The sequence below is a fragment of the Pectinophora gossypiella genome, chromosome 14, assembly GCF_024362695.1.
Source record: "Pectinophora gossypiella chromosome 14, ilPecGoss1.1, whole genome shotgun sequence".
NCBI lineage: Eukaryota > Metazoa > Arthropoda > Insecta > Lepidoptera > Gelechiidae > Pectinophora > Pectinophora gossypiella.
Genome location: NC_065417.1, coordinates 6,775,547 through 6,795,924, shown reverse-complemented (window position 1 = coordinate 6,795,924; position 20,378 = coordinate 6,775,547).

Sequence of the window (20,378 nt, the reverse complement as noted above, 5' to 3'; positions counted from 1 at the left end):
ATTTTCATGAATATTCAGACTGAAAATTCCACTTGATATCAACTCAGAATCATGGTCTGAACTATCCCCCTGAGTATTCGTTACGGTGTCACTAACACCCATACCAACTTATAAGGGTACCGTATGTAGGTACTTGTGCGGGGTGTAAGTGACATCGTAACGAATACTGAGGGGGATGATTCAGCTGATTATTCTGAGTTAATATCAAGTGGAATTTTCCATCGCAAAAGTATAGAATTGAACATAATTTAAAAAAACTAAAACAAAATCATGAATTTTGCGACGAAAAATTCCACTTGATATTAACTCAGAATCATGGTCTGAATCATCCCCCTGAGTATTCGTTACGATGTCACTAACACCCTGTATTATGATCTGATGTGTTATATACATTGTTTTAAGTTTACGCGGTTATTATCATATAACCTTAAATTATTTTTTACTCCCGATAATTTGAGTTTGGTGCGAGTTCAGATGGTTCCGAACATTCCGATATCAAATACATAAACAAGCGGAAAAGAAAGAGGGTAGACAGATATTTCTGCCCGTAGAAAATTATGGATCTACCTACTCCACTCCAATCTCATCAGTCATCCCGTGATCATGACGCTTGCAACAGTGTCGAAATATAGGGATATGAATCCCTGCTTTAAACGCGGTAAGAACCCGTTATTATGTGTTTTAATTATGATGTGTTATAGTTTCGATGCAAACTACAATATTCAGCAGGTACAGTAGCAACGTACAAAAGGAAAAAAAAGATAAATTATAGTACGGCCGCTATACTTATTCATTTGACGATAACTCGGGTTTATTAAGTGCTTGTTATGTTTTATCAAGTTTCCGAGAATCGGCTAATCTCCAACAGGAAACATCGGGACTTCATAGTTCACGGGCAACAAGGACGTCCGATGTTCACTTCAACACATGTGTTGCTACAACAATGTTATTGACCAAGACATTTTGTTAACACTTTATATTAGGTATACCTACCTATATAACGAATAATCAGTGCAGCAGGATAACAGCTTAAAAGACAGTAATAAAGTTGTAAAGAAAAAGGTTTTGTTATTTTTGGTGCGGCCATTAACATTTTTGATTAGCTTTTGGACATAAAGCAAGAAGAAAAAAATCTGGAGCTGATTGAGAGCGGTGTTACACGTTCACAAGAATGTTAACGTTATCAAACGATTGCGCGGGAGTGTGCGGGGAGGGGGGCCCTGGGGGCGCGGGCGGCGCGGTTGGAATGCCGTCAGTTTACGAATCGCATTAGAAAAATCGGCCAAAGGGCGCGCGGCGCTACGCGGGCGTCGACCCCGCACCCGCGCGCGCGCACCCAAACATCCGAATTCTTGCGCGTATGCACTCGCTCGCCGCTAACGAGAAAACCTACACAGCCTTAAATGTTCACGTTGGAACTCTTGGAATGTTAGCATGCTATACTTACAGTAAGTACCTACCTACCTACGATTTTTGCAATTTCATTTCAATTCAAGTGATGATGATAGGAAACTGAAAATCTTCTACTTGCATCTATGTTCTGCACTTGATGAAGGGTGCATCTTACTGGGGTCTTAACAGGAAATAAGTTAAAAATCGGAAAAACTACGAGGAAAATCAACAAACACATGCAAAACAAATAGTGGACCTGCACCAAGCTGCAGCTAAAGCAGGCTTCAGAGCTCTTACTATTAACTTTCGAGCATTAAGGCAGGTATGTGATGATGTAAACCTACCTATCACAACACTTAACCTCCCATTGCACACTTAATTGGAATATCGACTCAATATTCATCGTAAGTACCTACCGACCTATACTGCTACTAAGTTAAACAACTCAGAATTTTCCATAAAAACAACATCTCGTACAAAGGTCACGACTGCATAATTTTGTTACGTGATTAATATTTGGAGATGAGGGGCGCGATGCATTCAATCGATGGTGTAATGTGAAGCGGCGGCGGCCGGGTCGGCCTCATTTCCATTCATTCGGTGTTTGTTGACAATCGTGGCGGCATGGCGGTCAGAGGGCGCGGGGGTGCGGGGTGCGCCGCGCCGCAGTCCGCCGCGTGCGCCCGCGCCTCCCGCACGCTGCACGAGCTGCATGCTGCACCGCCCCGCGCCCGCCGCCGCCCCGCGCCCGCTGCTGCGCCGGCGCTGCATCTTCACCCGTCCAGCACCAGCCGCCGTTCCGACGTCGCCCGCACACTGCCAGGACGTCATCACAACATTGTTTACCTCTGCAGTAACACGTAAGTTATGCATGTCCTGTGCGAGTGCATTACGCTGTGCGACCGATTCGACACGTTAATCGATACTATCGCGACAAGTATGATTTCCCGTTCGATAAATCGGTGCAGTTATATCACTGGATCGAAACACGACGAGTTCATTACAAAATCTAAAACCGTTGATGTAAGAATGCACGTGGTTGTGATAGTTGGAGGAATTTGCACTCTATTCTGTGGAGTGAGGATTGAGTGTACAGTGCGCTGGGTAGGAGAATGAGTCGCAATTTGCGGTGGTGCGGGAGCGGCGCGGGCGCACACCTGCCCGTCACGCCGTATTTGCGACCACCACTGCGCTTATTTCGTCTGTAATACATTAAAGTATCACCTCTACTTTATTATGCAGTTACAGGCAGGGAAACGTCTTGAGCTATGGGTACGCATATTAATGTATAATAATTATGTTACTATGTATAAATAAACATCTCAGTTTGTCAATCATGTTAGTGACTGACACTGCTTCTTCGATAACGCCGATTTGACGACGATTTCCTTCATTCAACGCTTATCGCTATCGACCCACTAGGGTCAATTAATTCTTTCAAATATTCCTCTCAGACGACGAACTGAACCGAGGTTCGCGCCCAATTGGGCACCCTCAAGCTTGTTATCTGAAATTTTGTACTGGGTTAAAGCCCTCAGCGTTCCCCATTTGTCTGGCCAAGTAGTTAATGCCATTCGCGGCAAATCCACAATAAGTCACGTCAAAAAAAAATGATAACGTTTCTTTGTGCGGTAATCTGCCCAGTTTATGACAATCGACAGTCACAGTGATATAAAGGCAATTAGTTATGTTTACCAATAGTAACGTCATAGAATAAAAAATAATACTACGCATAGGACGGGAACTCTCCGCTCCCCACTACCGTCTGAGCTAGGTTTACCTTACCCCCCGCCCCCTCGAACATAGTTTAAACTTGAATCGTATGACGTCACAGATGCGCGTGTACGATAACGTCAATGTGTGGTGTCTGAGTAAAATGAGGTTGTTTGTATGAAGTGTCCGGGGTGTGGTAACGTATTTACCCCGATACCGACCCCGCCGGCGTGGTCGACGATTTCCCTCATTCAGCGCTTATCGCTATCGACCCGCTAGGGTCGATTAATTCTTTCAAATATTTTTCCTCTCAGACGACGCCCTGAGCCGAGGTTCGGGCCCAACTGGGCACCCTCAGGCCTGTTGTCTTAAACGTTGTACCGGGTGAGAGCCTTCAGCGCTCCCCATTTGTCCGGCCAAGTAGTTAATGCCATCTGCGGCAAATCTACAATAAGATACGTCAAAAAAAAAATGGTATCGTATTATAATACATTAATGTACAGTCATGAGCATGAGCAATATAATGTACCCACTTTAGGACTCTGTCGAACTAACATATTTGACATTTAGTGACACTTACAGTTCAATTTGTCAAAAAAGTTAATGTGACATGGTTGGTACCAAAGTGTATACATATGAATGCTCTCACGAGCGTCCCCGGAGCATACGGTCACCCGTAGTTATATTCATATAATCACTGTGCCCTCCAAGGTCCATGACGATACTTATTTTATAATGTCACCTGTATCTACATTGTGGAATGGCAATAAAGTTACTGAACGTCGAGAAAGTATGGGATTGATTGACATAAGATAACATGTCAATCCCATAGTGTATTTTATCACTGTCACTGTCGTTTCTCTTAAGGGCTTCCAACTTGAATGGTCCAGGGACCTAACTACTTTCCAACTAGTCAAATCAGTTACTTTATACTAAACGTCCTTTTTTTTAGACGTGACTTATTGTAGATTTGCCGCAGATGGCATTAACTACTTGGCCGGACAAATGGGGAGCGCTGAAGGCTCTCACCCGGTACAACGTTTAAGACAACAGGCCTGAGGGTGCCCAGTTGGGCCCGAACCTCGGCTCAGGGCGTCGTCTGAGAGGAAAAATATTTGAAAGAATTAATCGACCCTAGTGGGTCGATAGCGATAAGCGCTGAATGAGAGAAATCGTCGACCACGCCGGCGGGGTCGGTATCGGGGCCCTGAACTAAACGTTTTTTTTTGACGTGACTTATTGTAGATTTGCCGCAGATGGCATTAACTACTTGGCCGGACAAATGGGGAGCGCTGAAGGCTCTCACCCGGTACAACGTTTAAGACAACAGGCCTGAGGGTGCCCAGTTGGGCACGAACCTCGGCTCAGGGCGTCGTCTGAGAGGAAAAATATTTGAAATAATTAATCGACCCTAGTGGGTCGATAGCGATAAGCGCTGAATGAGAGAAATCGTCGACCACGCCGGCGGGGTCGGTATCGGGGCCCTGAACTAAACGTCAAAACAATAAATTACTATGGAATTTGTATGAAAAAGCAACCTGTGACGGCATAGAAAAACATGATAAAATTTCGCACTTATTGTTACATTTTTCTTTATTCAAATTCATGAATAAGTTAAATAGAAAAGAAAACGTTTTTTTACACTGATTGTCTTAGTTATCAGAATTTCATAATTTATCTTTGTCCTAGGAAACTACCCAATAATTAATAAGTTAATTATAATTAAATCCTAAACAGATTGCACTTTCTAATTTAAGTACAATGTTTATAGTGTATAACTAACGTTGTTGTCGAGGAGCTCGGTGGCGCAGCGGTAAACGCGCTCGGTCTGCGATTGTTGAAGTTAAGCAACTTTCGCAAAGGCCGGTCATAGGATGGGTGACCACAAAAAAAAGTTTTCATCTCGAGCTTCTCCGTGCTTCGGAAGGCACGTTAAGCCGTTGGTCCCGGCTGCATTAGCAGTCGTTAATAACCATCAATCCGCACTGGACCCGCGTGATGGTTTAAGGCCCGATCTCCCTATCCATCCATAGAGAAGGCCCGTGCCCCAGCAGTGGGGACGTTAATGGGCTGATGATGATGAACTAACGTTGTTTATGTTTTACAAGTGCAATTAATTAAGTACCTGCCTACTTGGATATTAGGTACGCTAAATTTGTGTGGAATTCCTTTACTTACTAAATATCCTTGTATAGGTATTAATACCTATTGAAAATAACCTTTGCTCATGTACTATTCAAACTTGGAAAAAAAATGCCAATTTAAATTAACACTTCATATCACAATTTTTCGCCATATAAAAGACATCAACGAACATCGCTTACTTAAGCTCAAAATTATCACCAGCCCAGTAGCCCATGCTTGCTCCAAATGTTTTGTTGATGTAATCACATTCACAGTAAAATACAATTAATTCGTATAAATAGTAGTAGAACATGACGGATCATTCAAAATTCAAAAATATCTTTATTCAGTAGGTAACATAGTTACACTTTGAATCGTCAATTCTTACATAACGAACGTCTCATCCGCCTAAAACTACTGCATTATATGGGCAATGGGCAGATCACGGACACGTTCATTCAATGCTAAAATAGATAGTTCATTACACATACATACATAAACTCACGCCCGTAATCCCTAATGGGGTGGGCAGAGCCACAAGTAATCAAAGACAACTTGCAGCCACTGTTGATACGAAGTCCAAAGATAGATAGTTCATTATTTATTTATTTATAAAGGTATATACAAAATTACAGTATATTATAAAATTTAAAAGTAAACTATTACTCAAAAGTAAAAATAATATTAGAAAAAACAAAACAGTCTTCTTCTATCGTGTGGGTTGTGAGGTAGCAACCAACCTCATCAACCCAGGTGTCAGAGTTACTATCGAGCCGCCAAATGCTCCTGACATGACTCATGTAACGACTACGTACTTACATCAGTAAGTAGTAACCGGGACCAACGGTTTAACGTGCCTTCCGAAACACAGATCGTCGTACTAAACAAAACAAAACAGTAAATCATTAGTAAATCTTCTCGCAAAAAGCCAAACACTCTCCCCATAATATACTCCACCATCAGCGAACACATCACATTGTGCTGTTGATTCCAATATCGTGGATTATATCTTAGTATCGCGTCAAAAATGGCTGCAAGTTCTCTTTTGATTAACTGTGGCTCTGCCCACCCATTTAGGGATTACCGGCGTAAGCTTATGTTGCAGTTATAGTAGTCTGATATCTTTTATATGTAGGTGCTTTCAATTACAGTCGCAAACTTTCAGACTTAGGTATATGTGGGCATCTAGGTGATGGCGATGCTCTTCTCGATGTATAGATAGAATAATACAGCTGGACAATTTTATTCTTCTCCTGTCGAGTGGGTTGTGAGGTAGATTACCAACCTTATCAACCCTGGTGTCAGGGTTATTATTGAGCCGCCAAAGGCGCCTGACATGGCTCATTTAACGACTACATACTTACACCGGTAAGTAGTAACCGGGACCAACGGCAATATTATTGACGTCACTTTTATTAATTTTATAGTATACATTTTAACAGACGATACACGTTTAGTATTGCAGATTGTAAAAGAAGGCAAGTATTGCCTTACTTAAAGTATTAAATATAAAATTTGTTGGGGATGCCAACAGTACACAGTACGTACACATCATCATATCCATCTTAGGACTTCGTATCAACAGTGGCTGCAAGTTGTCTTTGATTACTTGTGGCTCTGCCCACCCCATTTGGCATTACGGGCGTGAGTTTATGTATGTATGTATGTACGTACACATACGAGCTGCTCTTTGATAACTTTACAACTAAAGTTCACGTACTAAAAGAAGTTCCTTAAGATCATAGTGTCATCATCATCATCTCCCTAGCGTCGTCAAGTTTCCACAGGGTCCGCTTAACTTGAAGATTTGACAGGTCCGGTTTTTTTACAGAAACAACTGCCTGTCTGACCTTCCAACCCGTCGAAGGAAAAATAGCCCAATATAGATTAAGTGACATACCTACAAAACGCATAACTCGGGTATGTGGGTTCATTCTGCTCCGCACCACCCAAATCCCCTGGTAGTTCCGAATACATCCCGCTTAGGGACGGTACTGAAAAGTATCGGCGTCCGAAGGACGTAATATACGATCCCGACGACCCGATTACTCTAGCCATAGAGGCAGCCAATCAGCTCGCGACACCAAACACTTCAGGACCCCGATACCGACCCCGCCGGCGTGGTCGACGATTTCCCTCATTCAGCGCTTATCGCTATCGACCCACTAGGGTCGATTAATTCTTTCAAATATTTTTCCTCTCAGACGACGCCCTGAGCCGAGGTTCGCGTCCAACTGGGCACCCTCAGGCCTGTTGTCTTAAACGTTGTACCGGGTGAGAGCCTTCAGCGCCCCCATTTGTCCGGCCAAGTAGTTAATGCCATCTGCGGCAAATCTACAATAAGTCACGTCAAAAAAAAAAGGTATGTGGGTTTCCTCACTAAGTTTTCCTTCACCGCTGAGCACGTGATAATCATTTATGATCCACGATGAACATGAATTCGAACAACGATTTCGTAAATCATAGGTTTAGGCCTACGATTGGTGCTGGATTCGAACCTGTGACCTTACAATGCGAGTCGAGCGTTCTTCCAACTGGGCAACCACGGCACGTACGTATGGTTCTTAGGAACGTAGTGTATTCTGTGGTTTCAGTCTACTGTTTGTGTGTTCTGTAAGTTAGTTTCTTACAGTCGCTTCCTTGATGTAACTTGTCTACTTAAACTTGCGTCACGTTTTTTGTATACCATGTTTAACATGTTAGCCAGTATTTGACACCCCATGGTCTGTTCGCCACGGTGTATTCAGGAGGTGTCATGCGACTAAGCATGGGACAGATATCTAACGTCATCGTAACGTGCTTAACTGCAGACGTAATTGTCGATCTGACGTAATAGGGATGTAACAAAAAAAATTAAATTTAAAATGTCAACTCACAAGCGAACTCAAAAGAGGGAAACAAGATGTCGTATAGTTGAGTAGAATCTGTAATGGAAATCCGTTTTACTTAACCTCTCATAACTCGAGATACCAGACAACAGATTGTGTTTGGTCGAGATGTGCGTTCTAACAGACAAGTAGTAAAATAATTCATGTAAACATAACATAAACAGCCTATATACGTCCCACTGCGAGGGACAGGGGGTATGGAATCGGAGGGGTATGGAGCATACTGCACCACGCTGCCCTACTGCGGGTTGGTGGAGGAATTGGGGCTAGTAGCCTGAGACCAACAGCTTAACGTGCCTTCCGAAGCACAGAATCATCTTGCTTTTTCGGACAATCAGGTGATTAAATCCTGCAATGTCCTTACCAAAGGAAGGTCGTCTTACAAAGTGATTCCGACAATGACCCCGGGTGTCCCTGGACCTTTGGATTGTGATCCTAACGCTTTAACAACTGGACCACAAAGGCTGGCCCAGAGGAGGTAATTCAAGTTTTAAACTATTATGTAGTTACCTATAATAATAATGAATGTATATATTAACATAAACAACATTTTACAATATATGATACCGAAATCTTACACTAGAGTAATCTGTTAAGTTACTAACAAGTAAATACAAATGTTTTTTTAATTACGATACTTATTTATATTAAGAGGGACTGCAGTCACAGTAAGTAAAGTATATAACTGTGCTACAAATAACAGTAAATGTTTTATTTGTGACACTTCCATTCATAATAATGACATACTCTAAAACTTCTTCGATGAAACATCACTGCGACAGCCACTCAAACAGATAATATCCATCGTTTCAATATTAACAACATCCATCACATTGAATAGCCCACATTAGGGGAACCCAGTCGCTCCCCTATCCTATCAAACACACAAAAATAAACATAACTTTAAATCTTGGCGGTAGATAGCAAATTCGTGTAAAGGAACGCTCCGGAGAATCAGTACTTGAATAAAGGAGTCTTCATACGAGTATGGTTATTTAGTAAAGTCGCACGGCTTTTGTTTGTATACGAGTATTATACTTGCATTAAATCATGTTATAAAAAGGATCTGCTTCTACTAATGTAAACGTACAATCAATCTTTCAATTTCAATTTTTACATCTTCCTTGCCTTATGGTTGTCTGGAAGAAATCGCTATAAGCGATAAGGCCGCTATTTGCCATGTATCTAGTTCAGAGTCTTTTGTAATCATTTATTTTTATTTTGGTGCAATAAAGTATATTTGTTTGAACGCGAATCGCAATATACGTACGGAATTACGTTTATATATTTCTCGAAATTATAACAAATTCATAGTTGCATTTAGCACCAAATCAGTTCGTAGGTTCGTACCTAGAAACTGGAGTGGTAATTAGGTAAACCTTAAAAAATAAAGTATTTAAAGTAATCGTCACTAAGATACGTAAAGGTAATTCCAAAAATACAATTTATTTTATTGTAATGTGATGTAATCGTCACTAAGATACGTAAAGGTAATTCCAAAAATACAATTTATTTTAATACAATGTGATGTAATCGTCACTAAGATACGTAAAGGTAATTCCAAAAATACAATTTATTTTAATACAATGTGATGTAATCGTCACTAAGATACGTAAAGGTAATTCCAAAAATACAATTTATTTTAATGTAATCTGATGTAATCATCACTATGATACGTAAAGGTAATTCCAAAAATCAATGGAAGTCAGCGATCGGGGCCCCTGGTGATGGCGCTAAAAACTATCAAAGGTGATAATCAAACATGCAACGTGTCTCCGCGGCTACGACTTAAAGTACTATCCGCAAACACGCATGTATCATTTTATAACTTATTTCTTTGTAACGAAGGTGAAAAGTCGAGGGAAGTTTCGAAGTCAGTGATTCCCTGTACTTATGATGATGGTATGTACCTAATGTGCTAATATAGCGAATTATATCTGTAAGTTTAGTCTGACAGTAGTTTCCAAGAGTTATTGACAGTATGAATACTATTCAAACTTTAGAGTCTAAGCTTCATTTCATACTCAAGAATGCAGAAAAGATGATTCTAAAGACTGTTTGCCTGAGCGATTAGTTCGTCCAACTTCTGATAGCCTGTAGCAATATCATCATACCAAACTATACATAGAGATGTACTGACAGGCACCGACTAGTTACTATGAATAAGTCAGCTTGAAAATGAAGAAATTACTTGCAAATAAAAATAAATGAATATTAATAAACAATATGAATATAAATAGTCAGTAGCGAAAATATATAATAAGATTCCAAAAGCCTTGCAAGACATCTCCGATTTAAATAATTTCAAAAGAAGCTTAAAACAGTACCTAATTGACAAAAATTTTCATACCCTGCAGGAGTATTTTAATGATAAGTAGTTTTCTTTTACTCTTATGTCTAAATTATATACTCGTTCTCATTTATTTATTATGTTTAAGTAAGCCTAAAGAATATGATGTGAGAGTTACATCTTTAAATTGCTGTGCCCAATCTGGGTCCATGTGTGTTACTCACCTTGTATTACCAACCTCCTACCATGTGGAACACAATAAATGATACGATTATGACGTTATATGAGCCATGTCAGGGGCCTTTGACGGCTCAATAGTAACCCTGACACCAGGGTTGATGGGGTTGGTAATCCACCTGACAACCCACACGATAGAAGAAAAATATAAATAACATCAGTTTACACGAAACAATAAAAAAATATATCTCCGCGTGTAGTGTTGCCATGAGTGATGAACACCAGTAAAATACAATTTGACAACCATTTTGTGAATGATAATAATAGGTAATAATTGCTGATTTTTTAAAATTATGTACTCCATAGTTTCGTGTATAACTTATTTCCAAATATAGAAACAACATTGTGCTACATAGTAACTGGAAAATTAACCGACTATTTGGCTATCTGGGTTCGACTAATCGGCTAGTCGGACAACCCCGTTGTCGGTCCATCTCTACTTTAAACAAATTCTAGCACAGACGCTATGTACACCTATGAGGAGTGTAACACGTCATAGAAAGTACAATCCAAGACATAAGCAAACAATACAACTCGTATGTTGCATGTTGAGTTATCATGACACACGCATCTCCTATCGCAGTGGGCCACACACATTCACTTACTGCCATGCACCAGATAACCTATTTATCACTGTATAAAAAAAATAAAAAATAATCATATTATGCATTTCAAGATAGTGATGATGAAAGTGTAAGTAGAGGTTATGAGTCAGTACTTATCAGTACTCTCTCAATGCAGCGTCTGCTCATAAAAATGCATAAATAATTAATGAATGAATTATCGCAGCTCTTTTTCTTCAATCAATCAATAATATTTTATTGCTCAAGTTTATTGCACATAGGACAATGTCTACATGTCGATGATATATTAAGTAGATATCTATCTGTCTTTTGAGATTTGATTTGGTTTCGTGGTGAGACGATTCTATTCTACATTCGATTTTTTCTCAGGTAACCGAAGGTTCGCTGGTTACGGGTATTGTAACTCCGGAGAAGCTGTTTTCTTGCAATGCCCCAAAACAACATTTTCTAGTACAGTCATGACATGAGCAATATCATGTACCTATATACCCAAGTAAAAACCCTGTCACGTTAACATGTTTGACATTTAGTAAGACTTATAGTTTTTGTCAAAAAAGTTAAATGTGACATGGTACTAAATTGAATACATATTATTACAAATGCTAGTGACCGTACAACAGCGAAATGTCCTCTCGTGATGTGTGGAAAAAGACCGGCCCGCTAGTTTAATAAGCGGTGAAGATCGTAGCATGCGCGTACGCAACAAAGGGCACTATGTGTAAACATAATTTCGAAGGTAAATATAAAGTAAACAGTCCGAGGCGCTATTGCGCAGATGCTACGTAGTTGTGCGTCACGGGCCCTTCCGTGAGCAAGATTACATTATTATATAGTAGATACCTACTCATCACAAATTGCTACTGTTCCCGGGAAAAATAGAGCAGAGGTTTCCCTCTTGCCTTCCGCCCCGCAGTACTCTGTCTGACGTGGGTGGGATGGCGCCCAGAGTAGTCTATTTCAAAGCCGTACTAGGACTCCTGTCCTCCGCCTCTGAATAGTACTGACAGTTGCTGTTGCTCTCAGTCAGGTTCTGGTAGGTAGATATACTTACTACTACAAAATAATATCTACTGGAAGATACTTACTCAGGTTTTATTATGAGACAATTAGGTAACTAACATTAAAAATAAAAATAGAACATGTTCAGATGCTTATATTTTCGAGCTTGTCGCATAACCGACAGAGGGATTCTGTCCCTTCTAATTTGATGGATGGATTAATCATGATCATCCATCTTAAGAAATAGTATCAAGAGTGGCTGCAAAATGTCTTCTGATTACTTTTTTCTCACCCAACCTATGGATTACGGATGTGAGTTTTCGTATGTAAAATTAGCTAAACACATTGCCCACATATCATGTCATTGCCGCCGTGTTCCAGTGGTTTGAGCGTTGAGCTCACGATCTGGAAGTCTTGGGTTCAAATCCCGTTGGGGACATACCACAAAAATCATTTTGTGATCCCTAGTTTGGTTCTGACATTACAGGCTGATCACCAGATTGTCCGAAAGTAAGATGATCCATGCTTCGGAAGGCACGTTAAGCCGTTGGTCCCGGTTACTACTTACTGATGTGTGTAATCGTTACATGAGCCATGTCAGGGGCCTTTTGTGGCTCAGTAGTAACCTTGACACCAGGGTTGATGGGGTTGGTAATCCACCGCTCAACCCACACGACAGAAGAGAAGATGTCATGTTGTTGTTGTCATTGTCAGTTGTGCTGTTGTTGTTGAGTCTACTACAAATGTTTATAATTCTCTTTTACCGCTGAGCGTTGTTGCCTCTAATGTAAAACATTTTATTGCACGAAACAAAGTCACAATACAAGTTCACAGCAATTTCATCCAGTCAACTTTTACATATATGCATATCAAACTAATGCGCGTTACAACGCCTTTGCGTGAACGCTCATGTAAATCGCCATATGTTTGAATTCCGCGCGACACGCCGCCTGGCTCTCTGGTAATGAATGAGAAAGCATAAGAGTAGTCATACACTAAGCAGATCAAGACCAATTTCTGCCAATCCTGGTAGACATTGGCAACTTGTGTTATACCTACCTATTATGCCTATGCATAATAATTTTAGTCGAATAACTAAATTAAAGAGATATATGTATTCCTTTGTCTCAGCAAGCAAACGATATTCAGTTGTTTCGTAAAAAAATATTTCACAATGATATTAGAATCTGTGCTCTATGTTGTTTCTTGTCATTCAGTGTACGTTTCAAAGCTGGAGCTAGCCTACCGTAACGTGCGCAGCTATATTCAGTGGAGCCTCCGGAACTGTACAGTGGAATCTCCTCAGGTGGTCACATTAGCGGTGACGCGCAGTGACGCAAGTTGTGACGTCACGAACACCGTCGCCCGCCAGTATGAGCCATAGTTTAGTTTTAGATCTTTCAGGCCTGTGACCTTTACTACGTATTTTAGAAGGGATATCGTGTAGCTGCTATTTATAATGTATCGTTGTTCTAGATCATATCAATAGACCTACCTACTTATACTTATTAAACACTCGGGTTGTTATGCTTACTAGTAAAATACAATATAAAAACAAACTTCTACGTATCAGAATACATATCAACAATACGTATTATAATTAACATAACATAGCTACTTCTCGGACCTAATAACACTTGACGTTGCGAGCCCCGCATTGTGTTACAATAATTAAATATTTAAATGTAATATAATTATAAAACAATGCAACGTCACCGGTGACGATAACGAGTACAGTTGCCACTGGGGCTGCACAGGCAGTCTTATACTCAGCGACAGTGTCCCTACTCAGCAATTACCATAGCAACTGTGACGATAGTCCAGCATAAACTTGTAATTGGCATATTCTATGTGTAATGCAAGTAACATTTGACGTGTGCAACGCGAGTGGATGCGCAGGCGCAGTGTCGGCAGCGCGGTGTCGCGAGTGAAATATGTGGACGGATCTATTAGTGAGTGCGGAGTAGAGGCGATAATGAGGAGTGCAATGGTGACGTCACGCGCGGGGTGCGGGGAGGGGCCGCGGACGGAGCCGCGCGCCCGTTCATTGTAGTTTTTCGATTATTGTTTAATTAGGGCGAAGCGGCGGCGGAGCGGCGGCCAGTGATTACCAATGCGCGGCCCGCAACAAGTGCTACTTGTAATAAAATATGTACCTACTTACCTTTATTCACATATGACTTTTCTCATTATTATAAATTATAACATTTCTTTTCAAAATCAACTAGGTTAATTTAAATAGTTCTAAGTAAATATATGTTCTAAGTGAATTTTTGAGTCTATAAAAAATATAGTGTTTTATTCGCTGTTTGTAACTAAATTATATTTATATATTGGATCACTATTATTTGTTAATGCGATTATGGGATAATAGTAAAATAATGGAGCTTACGGTCCTTTAGTTGGTTCAATCTGTCTTGGTTCTAGTACTTCTACTGCTCAAAAAGTGCCAATCGCTGTAGGTACAGACATTTTTCTCATGTTGTCAAAATACTTTCCAATCAAAACGATTTAAAGTAAATTCTAAGTTTTTGTTCATGTTGATAGGTACCTACTTACACAACTTAGTTCCTTTGGATCGTAGAATGATATACAGTTGGATTTAAATTGGATAAAGTTAACGATTAGATTGGTTTGACCTGCGCCTGTAAGTAGGTACAAAAGGGGAGTCTTTATTGAGCTCGACTTGCTTCCTTGTGATTGTACTTGATGCTCCTCAATCACAGATACAATTAGGTTCTAAATAGGTAGGTAGGTATTAGTATTGATTTATTGCTTCACTATAACGTGCAATACCATTAGAAACCAATATGTGTGACTACGTAATAAATCGTCTTACTTTAGCTTGTGTGTAGGTATGGAATATGTATTGGTTATCTTTTTAAGAATAAGAATAAAATAAATTTAAAATTTATCTACTGATGTTTGTTTAGTTTTAGTAGGTAGGTAGGGATATTGTAATGAACTACGGTACAAATATTTGAGTTAAATGATATAGGTACGTACCAGGGCTGCCAGATGAAAAAAAGGCATGATCGTACGTCAACTACAAAAAAATCGTATTCCAAGGAAATTTTGAAATGAAAAGATAGTACAACTTAAAAGTTCAAAGTTTTTATGAAAAATGAAAATAATTCGTTAAGAATCAGAAAAATAATGCAATAAAACTGTTTATTAGACTTATACTAATTTTCTGAGGTTAATTTTCTTTTTTTTTTTATTCGGAAAACTGCGCTATTCGTCATCTATCGCCTGCATCACTTGCATGTCCTCGGGTTTTATTATTCTTGGAACCAGTATCATGAGTGGCAGTAACGTCGGTACTTTTTACTGTAATTACTGGAAACAGCATTGGTAGGTTCAAGACAGTCCAGTTCCGATAGAATGGCGCCATCTAAATCGTATCTTTTTTAATTTCTTCTGCACTTGTGATTAAAAAATGCCTGCAACGTTGAAAATAATCAAAGCTGCCGGAGTAACACATTTGTTTTATTACGAAATGTTGCCAGGTACTGAAAAATCGTACATTTTCCGTACGATCGTAGTCTTGCGATCGTACATGAGTAGAAATGCCAAAAAATCGTACGAGTACGATTTAAATCGTACATACCTATGTAAGGTTAGGTTAGGTTACTTTTAATATTTATTTAGATTTTTGCCGAATTCGGCTTATGAGTGAAAACGTATTCAGTGCGAAAAGTGTATTTGCGGTGCAGACAGTGAATTGGTTGGTCGCGACTGGCGCACTATCTGCGGGCGGCGACCGGCCGGGGGCCCGCGGGGTTGCGCGGCGCGGCGCGCGGAAAGAGCGCGTAAAAAGGCGAGCTGCGGCGCGCGCGCGGATCCGCCGCCGCCGCCCGCGCCGCGCGCCTTTCACGGGGTCGACGGCCGCGGGGCCCGCCGAAACCGACCCCCGCCCGCCACCCGCCGTACCCCTGCCAAATTTTCCCAATTTCACCGTGTTTCTATGGAGACTCCGACGCATTGTCACGTCGCGACGAATATATAACCAAATGTCTATATTTACTTAGGATACTCCGCGCAAATCTCAAGGTGAATCGCGACACTGCAGTGCAGTCGCTTGTGTTCTGCGAATGCTGAGTTCACCGCGTAAAATAAATAAGATCAGCAAATGATTCAGGCCGAAAGAAAATGTTTTACGACACGCCTACTACATGTGATCACATGAACGAGACGCGGTGGTAATAAAAGGACCATTACTGTCGGCTTCGACGAGCTTTGCCCACACGTAATCACATGATTCTCATATTTGTGGTAGATCAGGCATAAAAAAGAATTTGACGTTGATTTACACGCGTAAATCATTACTACTCGGAAGCGCACACTTTTAGTAAATGTGTGCGTTTTTCAGTAAAATGCCGAGAAAATATGACAACTTGACTTTGAATTCGACGAGTGACAATTCAATAAGAGTTTCTGAGTTTCATAAGGCGTGTAAAGGATTCATATAACAAAGTATGATTCGCAGCCTGTCTCAGCGCATGTAGTGGACGTGTGCGCTCATCGCCAGTATCCGGGCCAATGCCAGCCGTACCTAAACTAGAAAAGTATTGTCCTCGATGTTCCGAGCGATAACCACATGCCAGCTCAGGGTTAGTTGCGACTCTAACTAGAGCCGTTAGAGTCGGTTTTGGCACGGCTGTAGCGGTGGAGGTTGCGCGTGAGATATGTGAAGTCGCGGCATGCGGGTCGCGCGGCGTTCTCACGCTTTGAATATTCCTGCTCCCGGCGCCCCGCGCGCCCCGCGCCCGCCTGCGGCCCTTCAATGACGTCCCCTGACTTCCACTCCAAGTATCCCGCTACTAATTGAATAAACCTCACTAAGTCTGTTTACATCCGTGCCGATCTCCTCCGTCATCCACATATTACACGTACCTATCTCATACGACTCGTCGGACATCGCGGCAATCGTGTTTTACACGATAGTTTTCTGACGACATTTCGTGTGAATTTAATTTTAGATAAGACGTGTCTGAGAACGTTCTTTAATAGTGAGAACAAACTTCACCTGTCTATGAATGAGAAGAACATCGACGTCTGTTTGACGCTAATGTATTGTCTTATCGTACCATTTAGTTGTGTATTTGATTACATATTAGATATTTAGCTTTGCGGTTGTGAGCTCGCAGTTTGTTCTTGCATGTCGTAGTTTGATGCGCAAACCGGCCCGAGAAAAAAATACATTAAAATGCGAAGAATCGCGCGTAAACAAAGACAGACGGAACGTCGTTCTAAAAGATGAATGAAAAATTGTGTACATAATTTAAATTTGTCTGGAGAAGAGGTATCAATACCCTTGTCGCGGCGACGTGGCGCCACTGGCGCCTTCCCAGAGTTGACAAAAATAGGCGATATTTTTCTAAAACATACATAATTTTACAGATTTATAGGTAACAGAATGTGATGGATCGACGTCCATTTTTCCTCGTGAAGTGGTCGGCCCATCGTAGATATTGCACAGGACAGAAGTCTCCCACGCTTCTTACACGCCGGGTATATTACTCATCCTTGACTTACATTTCCAAAATCGTACCTTTTGTGCGGGAGTTAGTTTCCGTGAGAACCGAATAGCTTAGTTACGCGCTACCGCATGCTTGACATTACTCATGGCATGTCGAATGAAATTACTTAGCTAATGAACTCGTTGTGGACACTACTAGAACAGTTGTCACTTTTCTTATCATTGGTCAATGGTTAGTCAACCCTATTTCAGAGGCCCATTGTACAAAGCTATGAGCATCGACTGTACAAGTAATACAAGCATCGCGCCTTTATATTATATGATTGGTGTCCATGTTGTCAGATTAGACTTGTAAGAAAAGTATTAAATAGTTTTATGGGAAGAGTCAAAGAGTAGAGTCGCACCCGCATAATTTCAAGTGACCTGTTAAGAAGTCCGAATAGTAGCTTTTAGCCTTTTATTACAAATTTTATGGAAGGGGACATCGAAAGTTCCACGATAAGCCACCAAAATTGTGTGAGATAACTGATAGTTCATTGACAATTGATTGATATTTGTAGACAGACAGATCATTAAAAGCAAGAAACTCTACCAATTAATTTACGATAAGCCTGAAAGTGTAACAACATAATAAACTGCAGAACAGTACCAAAACCCGCAAAATTTGGGCATACTAAAAACATAACACGTGCTTATTAAGTAGGTACCATGCTACTAATCGCCCCCAGTAGAAGTCATTAAAGCGATCACGTTGTATTTTGTGATAATTTGATAAACGTATTATAAGCGGTTCGTTCTCAACTTCTGTTAATAGTCAGGCATCCTATAGTCTGATGGGTGAGCGTCAGCTACTCAAAAACCACAACCTTTATTGAGCGACAAAAATCAAAGTAAACCTACCTACAAGCACACCCCGGACACTTCATACAATACACTATAGGTACTTACATTGACATTATCGTACACGCGTATCTGTGTGTGTACCGTCAGACACCATACGATTCAAGTCTAAACTATGTCCGAGGGGGGTGAGGTAAACCTAGCTCTGACGCTGGTGGGGAGCGGAGATTTGCCGTTCTATACGTAGTATTATTCCTTAATCTATGCTACAAATATCAGGAGCGAATCCAGCTATTATGTCAGGGGGTGTCACCAGGTCGCAGAGAAATAGATAAAATTGCAGTGGCCATCCATGACCCAACCTGTCGCTATTATGTGTGGGGGTCAGGGACTCCCCCCTCCCCCACCTGGATTCGCCCATGACAAGTATACAATAATCAATAACACTGCGTATGGAAGGGATACAGGGCACCAATACGAGCTTTGAGCGAGCTTGGTTTACCTCACCCCCGGATAGGGGTCACTTTAGTCTATTTAAGCAACGGCTAAGGAGTAAGGGAGCGCGCGCAGCTTGTTTGTCTTGCTCACACGCACACGGCAAGAACGAGTTTTTTGAATGGAGTGTCAGGGGTTTACTACAAGTGAGATGGCGCCATAAAACATGCGTAGGCACGGCTCTACCTAAACTTGCAGCTTCTTATGATGTATGTGTCTTAAGAAAAATATGTTATTTACCTACCCCTGTTGTTGGCGCCAGTCTAGTTATGTATCATACGAAGTATTTATGACTGATATGAGTCAATGAGTGGATTCAGGTGATCAGTTAAGCCGAATGACTAACCCTGCATCCTGAGTGATTCCTGGAAAACGTATTTCCAATTTTACAAATGTACTACGGTTTTTTAATGAATCATATGCTCTTTAAGGAAGAATTAAAAACTCGATTCATAAGTACTTATTGTATAGTGATATTTATAGTTTTATTAGTAGGTAACCTTCGGAAACTCGTTAATTACTCAAATCGTTGAATGTGGGTTTAAAAAACTAATACTCGGAATGGATGAAATTAAATCACATATGCAAAACCCAGTAGATGGTTCTCACTGACTTTTAATTAAGTATTTCCATCACTTTTTAGAGGCGGCCCTTACACCAGGGTTGCTAATTTCAGTTATCCACCTCACAAAACACACGATAGAAGAAAATTATTTAACATTAACAGCCTATATCCGTTGCAGAGTGTCAGGTTTCGAATTAAAACTTTCAGTAGTTGCTCTACATAACTATTTGTCTACAAAAGGCGACCTTATTGCTACGGTAGCAATTTCTACCAGGCAACCTTTGGGTAATAATATATAATATATATTTTTTAATAAAGTAGCTACAGACAGAACCGCCCATTCTATCTTTCACTTACATAATCAAATATGCAATTAAGAATTATATTAGGGGACATAAAAAAGAAAACCCCTCGAAAGAAAAGAGCAATTTTGAACGAAATTCTTCACAACTTAAAGTTTACTATTCATTCTTATTTAACAAATAAACAGCCTTATCTCAGTGGTCATAGAGCTTGCAGGCGCCAACAACTAACTCCAGATGACATGTTATTATAAATTCTTTGTGAAATTATGATTTATGACGTATTATCCTCCTCGCATAACTGGCTTGTCGAACATCTTGGTGCCTTTGTAAATCATTCGATCAGGTATAATCTGATCTCTTTCCTGTGAAAATGACAAGAACTATGTGATTTATTACTTACCTTGTTGTATGTACCTCTTTTATGTTAAACAAGGAAACACAGATACTACACTTACACATATTGT